Genomic DNA, 23,519 nt, shown 5'->3' on the forward strand with positions numbered 1-23,519 from the left:
CTCTCTCTGCGTTGGCACAAAATAAAACCCCAGAACTGGTTTTTAGTCTCAGAAAGATGGCGGATTTGACCCAGGAAAAAAATTCAGGCTAGTTCAAGCAGCGAGATGGGCATTTCCATAATAAAGAGTAGTTTTTAAAATGCTAATGAACCATGTTAAAAAGTTAACTTTAAGGCCTTCAAGAAAATCAGTAAATTTGTCTGTTACAAAAAAAATTGCCAAAGAAAATGCTTTAAAAAAATTATAATTGACTCTAGAATCTCAAAGAAATTGTTGAAATATAGATAAATAATCTATTGATTATAAAGATCTAAGTAGCCCAGGAAGGCTGGCTACGCCCTTTGTTAATAAAGAAGGCTAATCGCCCTTCGCCCAGAAGTCAAGTGGCTAGGCCAAAAACCTGTTTCACTAGCCAAAAACAGTTTTTCCCATGGCGGCAAACTCTGAAAGAAAAAATGTGGCTCCTTTGAAATCAGGCTTCTCACAACAAAGAATGTGGTAATTTACATTTGAATAGACCAAACCTGTTTTGCCATCCAGAAACCTTAAAATTTTAGAAGTTTGCTTAATTATATAAACAATAAAATTAAATGTTTGATATTTTGAAATTATATAATACTGAAATATTAATCTAAATTTACCTCATGAAAAATCTAGAGGACAGAATTGAATCTATTAATTGACTGTCTTGTGTTTTTGGATTTTATTCTTAAAAATATAAGGTAATACTAATCTAGAAATGCTAAATATTTGACTTGCCAGCTCTAAAAGTTCAAGATTCAAATTAAATTGGCAGAAATTATATAATTATGGTAACTAAATGTCTAAAGTATAGAAATTTATTTTTGAGAAAAATAAAATGTGTTTTCTCTGAAATAATTAGGAATTCAAAATATATCACTTATTGGTCTTATTAAATAAGAAGGATTAATTCTGTGATCCCAACCAAAATTTTTAATACAAAACCCAGTTTAAATTTAATTAATATCTTAAAATAATTATAAAAAGTATATAATCTTTAAATCATATATATATATATATATATATGTGTGTGTGTGTGTGTGTGTGTGTGTGTGTGTTTTCCAAGTTAAATTTCAAGGCTATAACTGAGGGATAAATTTGAGGACATTTTCATGGGCCCTGAAATGTTTTCAAGAAGTTATTCTCTCTTCTTAAAGGAAATATTTTTAAATTTAACCAATTTAATATACTTGAAATCACATGGAAAACTTTATCAAATAAAAATTAATCAATATGTTTTACTTATATACATATATTTTAAATGTTATGAAGGTTTTGGCCTCTAAGGAGTAACTAAATATTTAAAATCTAACAGCAAAATTTTAAGGCAGAAGTTCAAAATAACAAAAGCCTCTAGCCGCCTGCATTTTTAATTAGGATGGAGGTGGGGCAGCGTTTGGTGCCTTGTGAATCAGATGTAAACATTTACTAAATTTACTTGCTTTGCTTTTTTTAAATAAAGATACCTACTTCAATTACTTAATAAATTAGCTTTTTAAAAATATAATCAAGGTCTCATATAAATTAAGTTGTATGAGAAGCCAATGTTTTTATAAGTAATTGATTCCAAGTAAAATCTAAGAAAGTTACTGAGACCTCCCATGATCCCTCTGTATATGCAAATTAGCCAAAGGGGATACTCTAAAAATATAATTCTAAATTTAATAAAAAGGAGAAATTTGAAAATTTTGAAATCTCTTCCACTAATATTTACAGGGTAAACTAAGATTGTTGTTGGAGTATTAAATCTGACAGTAAAATAGTAGTCAATTTCATTGTAATGGGAGTGCTTGCAATATGGCTATTCGGCCCTATGAATCAGCTTCAAGCAGCAGCCCTATAGGTTTCTTGGTGCATAGAAAGGCAAAGATTTTTAAATAAAATTCTCTGTAGTCTGAAAATTATTCTGGAAGGAAATAAAGAGGGGTTTCCTTCAAATGTCTTAAGAACTCGTTAAAAGTCCATGTTTTTTGGCCTCATAAGGAAAAGTAAGTTATTTGTGTTTTTGCCTCTCTGACAATGTTGATGTTAAGTTACTCAAAGACTAATTGCAAACATTTAATTAATGTCATTTATTGTCCATAACCTAGGACAAATGAAGTTAAAAAATAAACCTTATTTCTTTTTTATTTAAATTGGCTAATTGAAATAAGTGAATATTCAAGAGAACTTATTGTACTGGACAAAAACCTGTTCCTGAAGTATTAACTAAAATTTTTATTGATGGCTCATCTCATGGTAAAATTGCTTAACATGCAACGAATCCAAAGCAGTCATATTTCTATGCAAAAAGTAAAATTAAAAGTTATCAAGACTGCATTGTAAAATTTCCAAAAGCCTCCTAATATTTAAATCAAAAAAAGGGGAGATAGAATAACATCCTGTAAGAAATATCCTGAAAGTAAATTACTTCAAAAAAATTTTTACTTTGAAAATTAATTTTCTTTGTAATGCTGATAGCAAGACACCCATGAAAACATACATGGTGTCAAAATAAGCAAAAGGAAAATCATTTGGGCAAAAAATGAATAAGGATCCCAAATCTAATTTATAGAAAAGATTCCTTTATTAACCTTTGGTCGAGAATATGTTTGTATATTTCCAGAAAACTCCAAGCCCCTGTGGATTCCTGCAACAACAGATCCCAGAGAGGAATTGACAGGACTGCTCCAGCCACAGAAATATCAGTGGCCCCCAAGAACAAGGGGAGAAACAGTCCAGAAATGAATATGGTGAAGACGCCTTGCCATGCTAACAGTCAGCAGCTGTGTGTCGCAGCAGGTTGCCCAGGACCAAACGAGAGAGGGTTGGACCTGCATTGCAACTGTTTGTCTACAGTCCAAAACTGAAATATCATTGCTGACATGTACACATGAGGAACTGTTGGACATTGAAATTGGGACTCAAAGAACTGTTGGCCCAAAAAGAAACTGACTGCAGGCTGATTCCTTTAATGCCTGATAGCAATTTAAAGGGACTCGATAGCCGAAACCGGTTTGGCTCAGTGGATAGAGCGTCGGCCTGCGGACTGAGGGGTCCCGGGTTCGATTCCAGTCAAGGGCATGTACCTTGGTTGCGGGCACATCCCCAGTAGGGGGTGTGCAGGAGGCAGCTGATCGATGTTTCTCTCTCATCGATGTTTCTGACTCTCTATCTCTCTCCCTTCCTCTCTGTAAAAAATAAATAAAATATATTTTAAAAAAAATAAATAAATAAAGGGACTCGATAGAACTCTGTCCTTTCCATTGAATTTAAAAATCTTAAAACATACATTCTTATTAAATTTTATAAAGTCAAAAAGGGTGAGATGCCGGAAGCCAATTCCAGCATGTCAGCAGGGCTGAATCATCTGGGATGGCTGAAAGGCATTTCCCCAAACCTGAATAGGATTGTCTGCTGCCAGACAGCTCAGGGAATCTTAATCTGCATGTTATTGCCTCCTGTTGGCCAAACACCTGAACAGCTGTAGGCTATTCCCCAATCTGCCAATGCTTCTGTAAACCCTACCCTTTGAAACCCTACCCTTTGAAGTGTATTATCTCCATCTTGCCTTAGGACAAATTGAGTTAATAAAAGCAGGGGTCCTGAGTCAAGGGGGGGGGGTAGTCTTTAGCTCCTTTAGCTGAAGCTCCTCTGACCCCCCAATGCCTTTCAAAATTATTTTTCATCTCTGGACTCTTTATTGAATCTAAGCGCAGTTCCTTTCTCCAGATTGCTGAACACTTCATAATGCTGGGACAAGAACCCCAGCAGTTTGGAGCATTTGATCCATTTACATTAAAGGTTATTATTGGTAGGTACTTGTTTGTTGCCATTTTTATTCTTTATGCCTGTGTTCCTTCTTCCCTTTCTGATTCTTCTCTTTACAACTCTCCCTTTAGCATTTTTTGCATTGCTGCTTTGTTGGTAATAAACTCCCTTAGCCATTTTTTTTTTTTTGTCTGCGAAGCTCCTTATTTCACCTACAATTTTGAATGGTAGCCTTGCTGAATACAGTATTCTTGTATTCAGTCTTTTGCTTTGCATCACTTTGTATACTTCATTACATTCCCTTCTGGCCTGATGTGTTTCTGTTGAGAACTCAGTTGATAGTCTTTTGGGAGACCCATTTTAAGTAACTTTCTGTTTTTCTCAGGAAGCCTTTAAGAGTCTTACTTTGCCATTGATGTTTCCCAATTTAATTACCATCTGTCTTGGTGTCAGTCTTTTTGGGTTCATCTTTTTTGGGATTGTCTGTGCTTCCTGGACTTACATGACTTTTTTCTTCCCCAAGTCCATGAAGTTTTCTATACCTTGCTCATCTTCCTCTCCTCCTGGCACCTCTATTATGCAAATAGTTTTTCATTTCATGTTGTCCCAGAGCTCCCTTAGACTATCCTCCTGCTTTTTAATGTTTTGTTTTGTTTTATTACAGTTGCTGCTGTGCTAGGGTGTTTTCTCACTTGTCTTCTAACTTAACAATTTGGTCCTGAGGTTTTTCTAGTCTACCAGTGAAACCTTCCATTGTGTTCTTTATTGCAGCTATATCATTCTTCATTTCTTCTGGATCAAGCAAGTCAAACTCATGGCCCATGGGCTGCATGCCCACCAGCCACAAGTTTGACATGCTTGCTCTAGATTCTTACACATTTTGGTGAATTTCTCATCTAGACGTTGGAGCATCCTTATGAGTGACTGTGAATTCTTTCTCTGACAAGTTGCTTTCCTCCATTTCATTTAGTTCCTTTTCTGGTGATTCCTTCTTTACTTTATTTTGTGGGTTGTTGTTTTTTTTTTTTTTTTGTCCCCTTTTTGACTCTTCCTTTGTAATTGTTTCTATGTATTAGATCAAACTGTATACAACCCCCCCCCCCCCCAGATTTTTAAAATTCCTCTTATGTAAGAGATGTTTTCTGGGTCCCAGTGGTGCAGTCTCTCATGTCTCTTTCTGGAGGAGCCAAGGAGAAACAACTCCTTTGAGTTGTTTCTGGACTGAGTGTTCTAGGGAGGCCCCCTATTTGATATATTTGGGTTCTCTTGATGTAGTTGGGCCTTGAATATTATTGTAATGTTCATGGATGAAGTATCCTCTCAATGGTGTCTGATTATGTGGCTTATTCCTACCACCTCAGAACCATTGTGGAGGGACTGACCAAACAGCACAAGACACAACATAGAAGTAATCCAACATGAATGTACTCAAGATATCTATAACCTAAAATTCCCCTGTAAAACCATCCGGACCAGGGCTTTTATTTGCTGGTAGAATTCTGATGACTGCTTCAATCTCTTCAGTAGCTGATGGACTTTTCAGGTATTTTTATTCTTCCTGATTGAGTTTTGGAAGCTTGTATTTTTCTAGGAATATGTCCATTTCGTCTAGGTTGTCCTGTTTGCTGGAGTAGAGGTGTTCGTGGTATTTTTTTACAATCCTTTATATTTTTGTGGGGTCTGTTGTTACTTCACCTATTTCATTTCTGATTTTGTTTATTTGGTTCCTCTCTCTTTGTTTCTTGGTGAGCCTGGCTAGAGGTTCATCAATCTTTGTTTATCCTTTCAAAGAACAAGCTCCTGGTTGTAATGATCTTTTTTGTTTGTTTTTTGGTATGTGTTTTTTGTTTGTTTGTTTATTTGTTTTCTCTCATGTTTATTTCTGCTCTAATCTTTATTATTTCCTTCCTTCTGCGTACTCTGGACTTCTTGTTGCTCTCTAATTCTTTGAATTGTAGGGTTAGATAATTTATTACCATTTTTTTCTTGTTTTTTTGTTTGTTTTTTGTTTTTTTGTTGTTTTTTTTTTTTGTGTGTGTGTGTGTGTGTGTGTGTGTTTTGTGTGTTTTTTTAGGTAGGCCTGTAGAACTATCAGCTTCCCTCTCAGGACTGCTTTCACTGTGTCCCATAGATTCTGGATTGTTATGTTTTCATTGTCGTTTGTTACCAGGACTCTTTTTCTTTCTTCTTTGATCTCTTTAGTAACCCAATCATTGTTTAATGGCATGCTATTTAGCCTCCAGGTGTTCTTTTTTATTTTTCATTGTTTTTATCATAGTTGATTTCTAATTTTATGCCAGTGTGATCTCAGAAGATGCTTGATATGATTTCTATCTTCTTGAAGTTGAAGAGACTTTGCCTGTGTCTCTATATGTGGTCTATCTTTGAAAATGTCCCATGTGCACTTGAGAATAATGTATATTCTGTAGCTTTGGGGGAAAATGTTCTGATGATGTCAGTTAATTCCATCTGATCTAGTAAGTCATTTAGGATTGATGATTTTTTGTTGATTTTTTTGTTTAGAGGATTTATCTGGTAGTGTGAATACAGTATGTTCCCATGATTGTATTGCTGTGAATCCCTTGATATCTTCCAGAAGGATTTTTATGTATTTGGGTGCTCCTGTATTGGGTTCATATATATGCTGACCAATTTATATCCACTTGTTGAATTGCTTCCTTTAGTATTATGAAGTGGCCTTCCTTATCTCTTGTTATGGCCTTCACTTTGAGGTCTATTTTGTCAGATATAAATGTTTCTACTCTAGCTTTATTCTCATTTTCATTCGCCTGAAAAAAAATTTTTCCATCCCTTCATGATCATTCTGTGTGAGTCCTTTGTTCTGAGGTGGGTCTCTTGTAGACAGCACATATAGGGGTCATATTTTCTAATCCATCCAGCTACCCTATGTCTTTTGATTGGAGCATTTAATATCTTAACAATTAAGGTTATTATTGATAAGTACTTGTTTGTCTCTATTTTTATTCTTTATGCCTGTGTTCCTTCTTCCCTTCCTATTTCTTCTTTATATAGTAGTCCCTTTAGCACAGTGGTTCTCAACCTTTCTAATGCCGCAACCCTTTAATACAGTTCCTCATGTTGTGGTGACCCCCAACCATAAAATTATTTTTGTTGCTAATTCATAACTGTAATTTTGCTACTGTTATGAATTGTAATGTAAATATCTGTGTTTTTTCCGATGGTCTTAGGCAACCCTGAGAGCGGTTCTCAACCTGATGGTCTTAGGTGACCCTGCTAGCGGTTCTCAACCTGTGGGTCGCAACCCACAGGTTGAGAAACGCTGCTGTAGAGCCTAAGACCATTGGAAAATACAGATATTTACCTTACGATTCATTAACAGTAGCAAAATTACAGTTATGAAGTAGCAACAAAAATAATTTTATGGTTGGGGGTCACCACAACATGAGGAACTGTATTAAAGGGTCGCGGCATTAGAAAGATTGAGAACCACTGCTTTAGCATGTCTTGCATTCCTGGCTTGGTGGTAATAAACTCCCTTAGCCCTTTTTTGAATATGAAGCTCCTTATTTCACCTTCAATAGTGAATGATAGCATTGCTTGGAATAGAACTCTTGGATTCAGTCCCTTTCTTTGCATATTTCATTCCATTCCCTTCTGGCCTGATGTGTTAAGAAATCAGTTGATAATCTAATGGGAGATCCCTGATAGGTAACTTTCTGTCTCTCTCTAGCAGCCTATAAGTTCTTACTTAGTCATTGGTGTTTGCCAATTTAATTATGATGTATCTTGGTGTCGGTCTTTTTGAGTTCATCTTGCTTGGGACTCTGTGTGCTTCTTGAACTTGTGAGTTTTTCCTTCCCAGTATCAGGGAAGTTTTATGTCATTATTCAAACAGGTTTCTATTCCTAGCTAAGAAGTGAGGAAGAAAGGTTGGCAAAAAAGAAAAAAATGAGATCAATAATGATAAGACATAAAAGTGGAATGTAGAACATTAATCTAAAAAAATGAAAGATTAAAAAAATAAAGAAAAAATTTACCTTTTTTTTCTTAAAAGATAAAAAATAAAGTGAAGTAGTGAAGTGTTGTTCGCTTCAGCTGTGTTTTAATGTCCCACGTGGGGCTGATTTAAGACCCCTCTCTACTGTTCTGTCTTCCTATTCTCACTTTCCTGTTAGGTACTCAGCACCGTGTTGAAGATCTACTGCTTCTCTGTGTCTGTCTCTACAGCCTTGGTTTCAGGCATGTTGGACCAATCTGCCCTCTTTGTCTCCCTGTTTTCAGTCCTTTTTACACAAGCGTCTATTTCTGACATGGACTCTAGGTGGCAGTCTTGCTGTATTAGTTTCCAGTGCCACTAGAAGTGTCTAGGAGCTCTTCTGGAGAAAAATGGCCGTTTAGGATTAGAGGGACTGGACTGTCCCAGACCTGGATTCCTGGTCACCTCTCCCTGCTTTGGTCCCCAGCCTCCACCAAACCACCTCCACCTGCACTGCAGCCTCGGTGAGTGTTTGTAATTGAAAGATCATATGTACTGGGTTTAGTGAGTACAAGCAAGGAAATTATAAAGACAGAGTAACCACGCTGCTGCACGTCTCTCTCCTCCTTGCACTGTGCAACCAGTGCAGACCTTCAGGCTGCCTTTCTAGGCATAGCCTTCCATGGCTGTTGTTTTAGATTTAGAGTCCCCCACTGATAGCAGTCCTGTGGACCCCCTTCCACGGTCGAGTGTTATGCTTAAGGGACACAAACTTGGGCAGCACAGTTTCCTTCTGACCCTCAAGTCCCTGTGGTCATGCTTTTCTCCCTCCAACCCAGATCCCCAATCCTACTGTTCTCCAGGCATCCTCTGTCCTTTCTGGCCATGGATTGTCTCACCAGCTGTGGTTAATTCACCATTTCTGGGTAGATTTATTTTTTCATTTAGTTGTTTATTCTATCTGCTCTGTGAGAAGGCGCAGGACATGTCCACCAATTCAGCCACTATTTTATCGCCCCCTTGACAAACTTTTTAGGAGCCCGCAGCCAAGGAGGCTGGAGTCTCAGTGTTCATGGGTTCGCAGATGAGGCAGCAAGTCCCTGGCCAGTATGGCTGTAGGGTCCTGGGTGGTGTCCAAGGGCTCCCCGGGTGGAGGTGAGGCTGGGCTCCTAGTCACAGCTGCTCTCCCCTTCAAGATGCCGCAGCCTCTACAGCAGAGCCAGCTGCCCAGGAGAGACTGCAGTAGTAGCAGAGGCTTCCCAGCTTGGGAAGCCTGGCCTGCTAGCCCCCAACAGTCTTGCAGAATATAAATGTCACACACACACACACACACACACACGCCCCACATGTCCACACACTCTCCTTTCACTCCCTCACTCAACACTCTCTTTCTCACCGCCATCCTATCAGCCACCGTCTTGGATCTCATGACTGATGCCTTTATAAGAGGATGACCATGAGAAGATGCAGAGACACAGAAAGTTGACCATGTAAAGACATTGAAATGACACACCTACAAGCCAAAAAAGAATCAGGATAGCCAATCATCACCAGAAATTTGGAAAGAGTCACAGAATAGATTTCTCTCAGAACCCTTAGAAAACATCAACTCTTATCAGTGCCTTGATTTTGGATTTCTAACTTACGACTATGAGAGAAAATATTTTTATTCTTTATGTACCCAATTTGTAGTACTTAGCTATCACAGCCTTAGGAAATGAATGCCCTGGGAAAGTTACTAATTTTATTTGTTACTAAATTCTTCCATCTATAAAGTCAAGATAAGAAAACCTACCTTGCCATATTGGAACATTGTAATTATGAACAACACATAGTATGCACATGTGCACATCAATATTTACTATTAGTAATAATATATAAAGATTCCAAATAGTTTAAGTAAAATACAGATTTCGTGCAAAGGTGGGGTCTGGCTGGCCCGGCCCCAATCAGGGGAGATTGGGGCCAGGCCTGTCAGGAGGAGGAGATGGTGGGAGGTTGGCTGGTGGGCCCCGCCCCCAATTGGGGTGGGGGGGCCAATCGGGGTCAGCAGCTGGGGAAAGGGCTGTGGGAGGTTGGCCGGCCAGGCCCACCCCCAATTGGGGGGTGATAGGGAGCAGGCTGTCTGGGAGGAGGAGCTGTGGGCCGATCAGGGTGGTGGGGGCCCATTGAGGGCAGGGCCAGTCAAGAGAAGGGGCTGCAGGAGGTTGGCCGGCCAGCTCCATCCCTTATTGGGGTAGGGGGAGTGATCAGGGACAGGGCCAGCTGGGAGGAGGAGCTATAGGCCGATCAGGGTGGTGGGGGCCAATTGAGGGTGGAGCAGCTGGGGGGAGGGGCCACAGGAGGTAAGCTGGCTGGCTCCACTCCCAAATCGGGCCGGTTCACTGGCCGGTTTGCTGGCCATGGTGGGTGTCATAGCGACCAGTTATTCTGGTTTTTCTAGTCATTACAGTGTTCCAGTCACTGGCTTTTTATATGTATAGATATGATAAAAGCATAATATGCTAAGTGTCCGGTTGATGGGTTGGCTGTTCAACCAATCAAAGCATAATATGCTAATGATATGTTAAGGACTCTCAACTGCTCGTATGATGTGCACTGACCACGAGGGTGCAGACAGTTGACTGGCTGACCAGTTGCTATGATGTGCCCTGACCACCAGGGGGCAGATGCTATGACTGGTAGGTTAGCTTGTGGCTGGGGTCCAGCTGATTGGGACTGAGCAAGACAGGCCGGACAGAGCCTGGAGCCCTCGCACAGTCCCTCCCCAGCGGGCCAACCTCTCGCGTCCCCCAGCCCCAATCATGCACTGGTGGGGTCCCTTGACCTGGCCTGTGCCTTCTTGCATTCCGGGACCCCTCAGAAGTTGGAGAGCTGGTTTCAGCCCAATCTTACTCAACACAGGAGCTGCTCCCTGGTGGTCAGTGTGCTCCCACAGGGGGAGCACTGCTCAGCCAGATGCTGGGCTCATAGCTGGTGAGCGCAGTGGCAGTGGTGGGAGCCTTTCCTGCCTCTGTGGCTGTGCTAAGGAAGTTCAACAGATGGCTTAGGCCCACTCCCCCTGAAGGAGGGCACAAGGCTGAGCAGGCTGGGCTGAGGGACCCCCCCACCACGAATGCACAAATTTTGTGACCTGACCTCTAGTAAATCAATAATAAGAGCAGCTTTTAGCTATAAATTAAAATTTAGAGGTAAAGACACAGATATCAGAGATTTGATTTTCTAAGGCTGAGGAGTCCTGAGGGGAACAAATTCAACTTTCTGTCTACCTTAAGAAAACCTGTGACTCCTGAAAAGGAGAGAACTATAAGAAAAGAATAGGCCTACCTGCCTAATCTCCCCTAACCCCTCTGCTGCCTGCCTGATCACCCCTAACCACCTCAGCCCTGCCACAATGGCTTCATCAGAAAGGATGTCCGCAACGATGTTTGACTGTCCAGTCTAATTAGCATATTACCCTTTATATTGGCCAAACAATATCTCATAGAAATTCCATCCTAATGAGCCCATCTGTAGAACTGGAGGTAATTTATTGTTGGCCCACAAAGAGTCAGTTAGCAGTTTTAGCAATCAATGGCTGTGAGTAGATAATGCTCTATGAGCAGCAAGAATCAGCAGCAAAGACTGAAAGAAAAACTAATGCTTAAATTATATGGAATAACCACATTCCACTTACCTGGTACCTCAAACAAACAGAGAACCTTACCTAAAAACAGTCATTGTTGGGAAGCAAGGAAGAATCAGATGGCTTTATGTGAGCACTGCTAATAATCTTGGGGAATATTTGTGAAATGGAACACCTGCCCTCATCTTATACAGAATACTTTGAATGTGACATTTATATTCACCAACAGGTGGCTGCATTAACAAAAAATTTATCAAATAAAATTTGACAGTATTTTGATGTCTACATATGAATAAGTAGGTATTCCATTCCAGTCAATTTTGATGCTGATTTATTTCCACTATTTTAAATCTTGAAGGTTTTCTTATTTTTGTAAATAGAAACAAACTTTCAGAGCTGAATTTGATAATGTGAGTAAGAAATACAAGTTTGGGTTGTAAGATCATGAACCAATTAACAAAGATCTGCTTGTTGAATTTGTTTTAGTATTTCTTTCAGGCCATCTCCTCCCATTTTTTTTTGTGATTTGTTTCTGAGTTTGGCACCTGTCTTTAACTCTGGGATTTTCAGTCTTCCAGGACAGTCCTTCACTGGTAAATGAGTAGTGAAGAATCATGAAAATTGTGATACACTTGAATGTATGTTTCATATATCAGGGCTAACCTGCATGATTAGTCTGAGGCTGGGACTGACTCCATCATTCCCAGGCTGCGGAAGCAAGACTTCCTTTTCACTATCCTGTGTCTACTCCCTGACCACTCTTCCCTGCAAGCTCTTCCCTATAAAAGTCCTGCTCTCAAGATCTGCTTCAGTGAAATATATGTCATACTAGAGGATCAGTGCACAAAATTCATGCACAGGGGAGGGCAGGGAGGTGACCCTCAGCCTGGCCTGCACCCACTCACAATCTGGGACCTAACCACTCTGCCTGCCTGTCTGATCACCCTTAACAACTCGCCTGCCTGCCTGATTGCCCCAAACCACTCACCTGCCAGCCTGATCACCCCTAACTGCCACTGCCTGCCTGCCTGGTCACCCCTAACCACTTGTCTGCCTGCCTTATACCCCTAACCACTCGCCTGCCTGCCTGATCACCCCTAACCATTCTGCTTGCCTGATCACCACTATCCACTCTGGCTGCCTGCCTGATCACCCCTAACCACTCTGCCTGATTGCCTCTAACCAGTCGCCTGCCTGCATGATTGCCCCTAACCAATCGCCTGCTTGCACGATCGCCCCTAACCACTTACCTGCCTGCCTGATCACCCCTAACTGCCTCTGCCTGCCTGCCAGATCACCTCTAACCACTCGCCTACCTGCCTGATCACCCCTAACCGCTCTCCTGCCTGCTTGATTGCCCCTAACCACACTGCCTGCTTGCCTGATCGCCCCTCACTGACTCTGCCTGCCTGCCTGATCACCCCTAACCATTCTGCTTGCCTGATCAGCACTAACCACTCTGGCTGCCTGCCAGATCACCTCTAACCAGTCACCTACCTGCCTGATCACCCCTAACCACTTGCCTGCCTGCCTTATTGCTCCTAACCACACTGCCTGCCTACCTGATCACCCCTAACCAGTCTACATGCCTGCCTGATCATCCCTAACTGCTCACCTGCCTGCCTGATCACCTCTAATTGCCTCTGCCTGCCTGCCTGATTGCCCCTAACTGCCTCTGCCTGCCTACCTGATCACCCCTAACCACTCTGCCTGATCACCCCTAACCAGTTTCCTGCCTGCCTGATCAACCCTAACTGCCTCTGCCTGCCTGCCAGATCACCTCTAACCACTCACCTACCTGTCTGATCACCCCTAACCACTCACCTGCCTGCCTGATCACCCCAACCACTTGTCTACCTGCCTAATCTCCCCTAACCCCTCTGCTGCCTGCCTGATCACCCCTAACCACCTCTGCCTCAGCCCTGCCACAATGGCTTCATCAGAAAGGATGTCCGCAACGATGTTTGACTGTCCAGTCTAATTAGCATATTACCCTTTTATTATTATAGATAGGTTGCATTAAAAAGACCATCCTTGTTCTAGATTATAAACTGTCCCTCACAGCAATTAGCTAGCATGTGCTCTAACAATGTCTGGGCCAGAAGAGTGGTGTCTGGCTTCTCATGCAGTAGAACATACATTTCCATAGGAAAGAGGTAAAAAGGGGTTAAGGGATTGGGCTTTGAAGTCAGATACCTGAATTCAATTTCAGCTTTTCAATAAGCTACTCTTAAGAATTTGGATAAGTTACTGATTCTCTTGTGGGTTTAGTTTCTTTATCTGTTTAATGGAGATAATAAGAATTTTTACTTTCAGAGTTTACCTGAAGAGTCATAAAATTGTCAAAGAAAAAGTTTACCATGGGGTAAACATTCAACAAATGTACTCATTAGTAATAGTTTAAGTTTTGGTTAATATATGAGAACTAGCTAAATAATTTATAATCATGTTACAAACACACTCATATGTATCTGAAATCAAATTTCATATGTTGAGGTTTTATAATTTGAATACTTTTAATAGGAATCCATTTTCTATTGATTGCCTTTAATTTTGAAATTAGAAACTTAAAACTTGGGACTACTGTCACTTACTCATCAATCAGTGCTTTATAGTTATAAACTGTGATTTCTACTATACTTCAATTCTGTAAAGCAAGTGGTATTTTATATATTACTTTGATCCACATAAAACCAAATTATTACATATCATTAAATGGAAAACTTTACATAAATTTCAATAAACTACTTTAACTTTCTCAAACCTGAAAAAGCTATTTCTTTACCTAGTGACTCCAAATGTGCAATGTTGGCAGTTGTTTACAATTCAGAATGTTTCCAAATGTATGAAATAAAGCCAAATGTATTTTTCCAAGATTGTTTTCTCTTGGTTTTTGAAACTTTGTATATGTGTGTATGCAGAAGAAAATTCTATTCATATTCAGGATATACAACATTTAGGTTAATAGCATTTAATGTAAGAACATTTGGTCATGAAAACCTTAACCTATGCAGTTGTAAGATATAACTAATGTAATAAACTCATTTTCTCAGTTGCCCAGACCAACATATAATTTAACAGGGACAGTCTTATATCTAGAATTTAAAAATAAATTTCCCAGGAACAGAATAAGAAATATCTTATTTAGCAACATATTACACAGAAAAATATTCTGAGTACTTTAATAATTCCTAAAATTAAAACTATCAAACATGATAAAATGGCAATGCAGTCTTAAGTAGCATTCAAGGAAGTATAATATTGTGACCACAGGAGTTCTCTTAAAGTCATTTCTAAGAAGAACAATATGAACAATTTTTCACTCTTGAAGTTTATTATATTAGTAAGATTACACTGAGTTGCAAGAAAGAGAAAACTGGAATTCTACAACTTGTGCCTTGATTTCCTTAAATATGAATGGGAATAATAACAGTGCCCAAATCTTAAGATTTGGTAAGAGGACTAAATGTGTTAATATTGACAAGGCAATTAGAACATATCATAGGACACAGAAGATAATATGTAAATATTTATTAAATAAAAATAAATGTTCCCTGAAATCAAGCCCAATATCTTACACATAGTAGGTACCAGATAAATAAATTATCATTTAATGAACAGAAGGGACTCGACAAAATCAAGCATAACCATAAGATAATGGACATGATCATCAAGTGCATAGAAACTATACCTTATGAAGAAGGTTTGAATGATGATATTCAAGCTAGGCAAAAATTCACCTATTGTATTCAATAGCAAATTCATTTCATAGTTAAAAATTAAATTTCTTCTGTTTTTCTAGAGGTCACAACTAGGACCAATAAACAGAAGATCCTGAATAATTCTAATAACACAGTTACCTAATAGAGTGGCACAGGTCGATGTCAAATAGCAATCCACTAAAGAGAAACATTCAAGCAGAACCATTAGAATCATTGGAATGTGAAGTAGTTCTGAAAAAGTAACAAAAATACATTTCATACATAAATAGAATTTATCTACATATTTGATGACGTAAACTGAAAATATGCAAAACCCTGCTTCTCCTTTATCTCTCCCTAGACTCCTGAATGTCATTCTGATTTTGTAGTTCCTATTTTGTTATATAATAATTAATAAAGAAAGTTACTAGCTCTTGAGAGTGACCAATAGACCAATGTAAATACCAATGCAATGTGATTGTAGGTAAGAATAAATGTGTTTTATGCAAGCAGAGCAGCAAGTGGAAAAAAAACTTAGAAAACAAAGGATAGCTTAAGGGAGCTTTGAGATAACAGAAAACTAAACAATATTGCATAATAGGGGTGCCAGAAGGAGAGGAAACTGAGCAAGAATAGAAAACCTGTTTGAAGAAATAATGACAGAAAATTTCCCTGATATTGGGAAGAAAAAAATTTAAAAAGTCCAAGAAGCTTGCAGAGTCCCAAAGAACATAAATAAAGTCATAAAATTAGAAATAAACTATTAAACAATGATTGGATTAGCAAAAAACATCTAGAAGAAATAAAAAGCTCTACAGGCCTACCTCAAAAACAAGAAAAAATAGTAATAAATTATCTAACCATACAACTCATAGAATTAGAAAGAGAGAAACAAAAAAGTCCACAGTAAGTAGAAGGAAGGAAATAATAAAGATCAGAATGAAAATAAATGACATAGAGACAAAAACAAACGAACAAATCAAACAAAAAACAACAACAATACAAAAGATAATAAAACCAAGAGCTGGTTCTTTGAAAGGATAAACAAGATTGATGAAACTCTAGCCAGGTTCACCAAGAAGTAGAGAGAGAGGACCCAAATAAACAAAATCAGAAATGAAAGAGGTGAAGTAACAACCCCACAGAAATACAAAATATTATGAAAAAAAAATACTATGAACAACTCTATTCCAACAAACTGGATAACATAGACAAAATGGACATATTCTTAGAAAAATACAAGCTTCCAAAACACTATCAGAAAGAATCAAAAAAACCTGAATAGGCCAATAACTATCAAAGAAATTGAAACAGTAATGAAAAATCTTCCGGATGGCTTTACAGGGTAGGTCTATCAAACATTCAGAAAAGAACTAAAACCTATCCTCCTCAGGCTATCCAAAAATTCAAGAGGAAGGCACACTTCCAAGCTCTTTCTATGAACCCAGCATTACCCTAATTCAAAAACCAGATAAACACACAAAAAAGAAAGAGAACTACAGGCCAATATCCTTGATGAACATAGATGCTAACATCCTCAAAAAAATTAGATACAGCATTACATTAGAAAGATCATACACCATGACCAAGGTGGATTTATTCTGGAGATGCAAGGAGAGTACAATATCCACAAATCAATAAATGTGATACATCACATAAACAAATTGAGAGACAAAAATCACATAATCATATCAATATCAATTGATGCAGAAAAGCATTTGACAAAATACAACATACTTTCTTGATAAAAACTCTCAGCAAAGTGGGAATAGAGGGATCATACCTCAACATAATAAAAGCCTTAAATGACAAACATAAGCCCACATCATACTCAATGGCTGAAAACTAAAAGCATTTCCCCTAAGAACAGGAACAAGACAGGGATGCCCACTTTCACCCCTCCTGTTCGACATAGTATTAGAAGTGCTAGCCATAGTGATAAGTCAAAAATAAGAAATAAAAGGCATACAAATTAGAAAAGAAGTAAAACTGTCATTATTCACAGATGACATGATATTGTACATAGGAAAACTTTAAAGACTCCATCAAAAAACCACTAGACTTAATAAATGAGTTCAGCAATGTAGCAGAATACAAAATTAACACCCAGAAATCTATGGCTTTCTTATACACCAATAATGAACTCACAGAAAGAGAAACTAAAAAAACAATCTCATTTACCATCGCAACAAAGAAATTAAGATACCTAGGAATAAACTTAACAAAGGACATAAAAGACCGGTACTCGGGAAACTACAAGACAATGAAAAAAGAGATAGAGGAAGACATAAAGATATGGAAGAACATACCGTGTTCATGGATTGGTAGAATCAACATCATTAAAGTTTCCATACTACCCAAAGCAATTTATAGATTCAGTACAATCCCCATGAAAATACCAACAGCATATTTGAGAGACCTAACAAACTCTCAAAAAATTCATCTGGAATAAAACAAGACCCCAAATAGCCACAGCAATCCTGAGAAAGAAGAACAAAGTTGGAGGGGGTCACAATACCAGATATCAGGCTATATCACAAAGCCACGGTTCTCAAAACTGCCTGGTACTGACACAAGAACAGATATATAGACCAATGGGACAGAACAGAGAACCCAGAAATAGACCCAAGCCATTATACTCAATTAATATTTGACAAAGGAGGCAAGAGGATACAATGGAGTCAGGACAGTATCTTCAATTATTGTGCTGGGAAAATTGGTCAGATACATGCAAAACAATGAAAATAGATCACCAAGTTACACCATACAAAAAAATAAACTCAAAATGGGTAAAGGACTTAAATGCAAGACAGGAAATCATAAAAATCTTAGGAGACTCCACAGGCAGCAAAATATCAGACATATGTCTTAGCAATATTCTGATACAGCTCGTAGGGCAAAGGAAACTAAGGAGAAAATAAACAAATGAAGCTATATCAAAATAAAAAGCTTCTGCACAACAAAAGAAACCATCAACAAAACAACAAGAAAGCCCACTGCATAGGAGAACATATTTGCCAATGCTACCTCCGATAAGGATTTAATCTCCAAAATTTACAGGGAACTCATAAAACTTAACCCAAAGAAGATAAACAATCCAACCCAAAAAATGCACAAAGGACCTAAATAGACTCATAAAACTTAACCCAAAGAAGATAAACAATCCAACCCAAAAAATGCACAAAGGACCTAAATAGACTCTTTTTAAAAGAGGACACACAGAAGGCTGAGAGTCATATGAAAACATGCTCAAGTCACTAATTATCTGAGAAATGCAAATAAAAACAGCAATGCGATACCATCTGACACCTGTCAGAATGGCTATCATCAACAAGTCAACAAAATGACAAGTGTTGGCTAGGATATGGAGAAAAAGGAACCCTCCTGCACTGCTGGTGGGAATGCAGACTAGTGCAGCCACTGTGGAAAACAACATGGAATTTCCTCAAAAAGTTAAAAAGGGAATTCCCATTTGACCCAGTAATTCTACTTCTAGGACTATATCACAAGAATCCAGAAACACCAATCAGAAAGGATATATGCACCCCTATGTTCATAGCAGCACGATTTACAATAGTTAAGATTTAGAAACAGCCTAAGTGCCCATCAGCAGATGAGTGGATTAAAAAACCATGGTACATCTACACAATGGAATACTACACTGCTATAAAAAAGAAAGAACTTTTACTATTTGCAACAACCTGGATGGAACTGGAGAGCATTATGCTAAGAGAAATAAGCCAGTTGGAGAATGATAAATATCACATGATCTCACTCAAACATGGGATATAATGAACAACATAATAAACTGATCAACAAAAACAGTTCCAGAGACAAGGTAACACTGAACAGACCGTGTAACCTCAGACAAAAACTAAAAGCATTTCTAAAACTTCTGTTTTATGGTTTTTAGAAACCATAAAAAGGAACATGGAAGCCAGAAAAAAGAACCATTCAGAAATGAAGGATACACTAACTTAAATGAAGAAAAATTTACAGGGAATCAACAATAGACTATGTACCAACTATGCCCCAATTAATTAATTATCTGACAAGATTTAGTGGGATATACGCAGGTGACCAGGGGTCAGCAATAACGGCCTATCCCCTGGTACTTCAATGTCTAGACAGTTGAGCCGAACCGGAACACATGAACACACAAGACAGAATTAGTGTGCAATCACACAAGGTTTATTTACCTATTCCTAGTGGGTCCTAGGCTCCGGCAAAGCCACCTGGCGATGCACACCGAAAGACAGACAACAAAGACGGAGACAGACAGGCGGCCGCAGTTGGTTCAGGCTGGCACAGCAGAGCAGTCAGTCAGGGACTCGTCTCACGGAGTGACGTGGAGTCCTCCTCTTATCAGGCAGGAGACAAGAAGGTCCGGTGCTTATATAGACCAAAGTAAACAACTTGTGTCCTTATCAGTGTGGGCCAGATGTTGTGCCTTATGCTAAGAGCAGGGGCTTAGCATAGTGGGGTGTTCACCAATTTGGAAGTTACAGAGTATTGGGGTCTCCACACAGCAAACATTTCACACAATAATCATTTCACACATTAGAGGGGTTTCCTTATGACCATAACATTATTGTAACAGAGTAGATGAAGCTGAGAATCAAATCAGTATCCAATCTCAGAGAGAAGGCAGGGGAGTGGAGGTTAAAGATCAACCAAAGGCCTTGTATGCATGTATATTAGCATAACCAATGGACACACTCAGACACTGGGGTGGTGGGGGCCTGTCCTGAGGGATGGGAGTGGCAGGGGGCGGGGGTCAATCAGGAAAAAAGGAGACATATGTAATATTTTAAACAATAAAAAAAGAATAAAGGTGTTTTAAGAGCACTAGCAAATTGATTTATTTCAATTAATAAAAATAAAAGATAAAAAATAATTTTGGACAACATAATGATTTACAAATATATGGTTATATGGCCAGGGTCCCAACTATAGTTGAGATCTATATTATCATTCTTTCCCCCCACTGAATGAGTGAACTCGTGTACCCTTGAAGAGAAATGAGTAATGGAGTAAATAGAGCTCAACCTGGAGTAAAAAGGGGAGTAGATGTGTAATCTATTATTTTTGCAATTTTGTTAATGAAATTGATTATAGAGATCTAGAGGCTCTATAGCAGCCGTGGGCAAGCTACGGCCCACGGGCCGGATCTGGCTGTTCTATCCGGTTCTCTTGCTCTCCCCTCCACTCCTTTACTTTGAATTTATATTAGTTCACACAAACACTCCATCCATGCTTTTGTTCCAGCCCTCCGGTCCAGTTTAAGAACCCATTGTGGCCCTCGAGTCAAAAAGTTTGCTCACCCCTGCTCGTATAGTCTCCTTTGGGACTCAATTCTATTATCTACATTTACTCTACTCTCAAATATTAATCTCCAAGAGTTGTTCGGTCATGCCATATACATGCAAAATTCAGATGCAGAGAAAAGAGAAACTATTAAGGCAACATAAACAAAATTTACAAGTCGTTTGTCTTATGACTATTGCCTATTGTCTGGAAATTCTGTTTATGGTATTATTTTTAACTTGGATTAAAAAATATGTCATTGAAAATAGGCTATACACACCCAATCCATCATTTAATCTTTCAAGTTCAGAAAGAAAAGAGAGATCTCAGAAAACCAGCCTTGATTCAACTCCCAAGTGAAAGCACTGAAAGGTTGATTTTTCCATTGTTAATATGTGCCTATTTTCCTACTGTTCTGCATTTCCTTTTTGGGAGATTGCTAATCATTTGTAAGTTACCTCATAAAGTTGCTGTTTATGTTTAAATCAGGGGTCCCCAAACTTTTTAAACAGGGGGCCAGTTCACTGTCCCTCAGACCGTTGGAGGGCCGGACTATAGTTTAAAAAAAAAAAACAACTATGAACAAATTCCTATGCGCACTGTGGGCCCAGGACGAGTGGGCTGCTAAGCAGGACAGGCAGCTGCACCCAGCGGGCCAGATAAATGTTGGGCCGCATGTGGCCCACGGGCCATAGTTTGAGGACGCCTGGTTTAAATCTTGATTTTTTTTTTCTTTGAATATTCAGGTGTTAAGCACATTTAAAAGCAATTTAAAATGATGATGACTTGATCAACTAAAAAGTGTTAATGAGTAGAGCAATACAACAAGACATTCCACCACCCACAAGGTGAGATACTTGTTGGGTACATTTAATTTCCTTTTATATGTTTTGCCCAGAAAATTGAAAATAGAATTGAAGCATTATTCACTTTTAAACTGATTTAGAAAACAAAGTCAAAATCTATTTTACCATAGGGCTATTTTGCAAGTTAAAATCCAGATATTTGTTTAACTGTGTATGTACAGCTTTTACTATTTTCCTTCAAAAAATTTGTTAACTTCAGAAAGAATTTTCTGCTTAAAAACAATATAGAAAGTTAAATATTACTATATATATATATATATATTCAATGATATTGAAAAAATGTCAATAATTATAAAAGGGAAATTTGTTAAATAAATAATATATAGCAAGCAACCAGGGTTTGCAAATAACTTGTCCAAAACAGTATGGCTATTCTGAGATTTATTATTCAATCTCAAATACACACACATACCTCTCTCTAAAAGTTTTAGTATGAACCAGTTGTTCAAAAATGAAAGCATATTTTCTCAGAAACTATATTGAAAATAGTCATCGTCATGAAAAAAAAAGCATTTGCTAGCTTTATTTTCAGTATAAATGTTATAAGTAAGCACCCAAAAATCAATTGCATGTCTATGTACTAACAGTGATCATGCAAAAACAAAATTTAAACCCAATATTATATCAGCTGCAAAGAAAATGAGATAGTTAGATATGCAGTTAATAAAATCCTATATGGAAAATTAAAAATGCTGATGAAAAAAATCAAAGATGACCTAAATAAGTAAATCTTCTATCTTCACGTATTGAAAGACTCAACATAATTAAAATGTCACTTCTCCCAAATTGATTTATAATTTTAAAAGAATTCTTATCAAAATTCTGGCAAGATTTATTTTGAAATATTAGACAAAATTATTCTCAAATTTATATGGAAAAACAAAAAAAATAAAGATTTAATTGTTTTAAATAGTTAAATAAGAAGTCCTACAACTAAAGATGGCTGGCCAACAGGAAGGCAGTCTGCAAGATAGTGTATGAGTGAGAGAAGGAAAGGAGAGTGTGTGGTCACATGGGGAGTGTATATTTGTGAGTTGAGGGACAGGTATACTCCAAGGGACTGCTGGGGATTGCCAGACTGGGTACACCTGACCAGGCAGCTTTCACTGCTGCTGAAATCCCTCTCAGAGCAACCGGCTCTGACATGGAGACTGTGCCATCTTTAAGGGAAGAATGGCTGTTATCAGAAGCCTAAAAATCCCAGGAATCTACAACAATAACACCCAGGGAACAGCTGAGAACCCAGGAACACTGGATCCCAAGCAGCACAAATATGCTGACTCAGATGAGCTCTGCACCTTCTCAAGGAAAGGTCAGATTTCACCTAGGAAAAGGTGAGGTCTGTGATCCAGGCAGGAGAGAGAGATGAGCACAATGGGAGCTAGAGGTTCTGGGGAAGTCTGCGCCCCAAAAAATCCGTGGCCTTTGGGGCTAGCATGATCTGCGAAAGTGGAAGGGGATCCACAGGGCTGCTAAAAGAAGGGAACTCTAAAAAGCAACCCATAGCTGAACTGGGTGCAAAAGGGCAGCCTAAAAATTTTAACAGTGTGCTGGCTGCTTGGAGCCAGGGAAAAAAGACTGCACAGACTTGTGCGTAGCACCAGATGGTAAAAGTCGTGAGTTCATGCACTTACTCTGGCTTGCTTTTTTTTGTTGTTGTTGTTCTCTTTAAATTCTTGCTTTTGCTTACTAAACCCATTACATAGGGTCACCCAATTGGGGACACTCTCACAGACTACAGGGGAAAGTTGTTTTTTCTGGAACCTGGGGATCAGAGCTGGGAGAAATGATCAGTGAACCAGCTCTGGGGCAGTCCATATTCCCAGACCAGTATTAAGTGCCACAGGGAAAAAAATCTAAATACTGGCTAGAGAGGACTTATAGCCCTTGCAGTCAATCCAGAAACACTGCCACCTGGGGGATGAATCACAAATTGACTCGTGTGTAAACACAAGTAAAGGAGTCTAAGAAACAAAAAAGTACTGCCTGCTGGAAAAATCAGGACTGTGGTTTACAACACAGAAGAGCAGTAGAACGCAGGGAACTTCAATACTGTCCTGACTACTGGACAGGAAACTGGTGTACCAAACAGAACAGTAGAGGAAGTGAATGACCTCACTACTGCACATTTTTATATTTTGATCTTTTACTTAAGAAACTAAATTTTTTTAACTTTTTTCCTCACTTGATTTTACCTTTTTAATTATTATACTTTTATTTTTAATCAGTATTATTACTCCTACTATTTTACTTTTTTTTAAGTGTCATTTTATTTTCTCTTAATTTTATTT

Source organism: Plecotus auritus (assembly GCF_963455305.1).
Source record: "Plecotus auritus genome assembly, chromosome: 2".
Taxonomy (NCBI): domain Eukaryota; kingdom Metazoa; phylum Chordata; class Mammalia; order Chiroptera; family Vespertilionidae; genus Plecotus; species Plecotus auritus.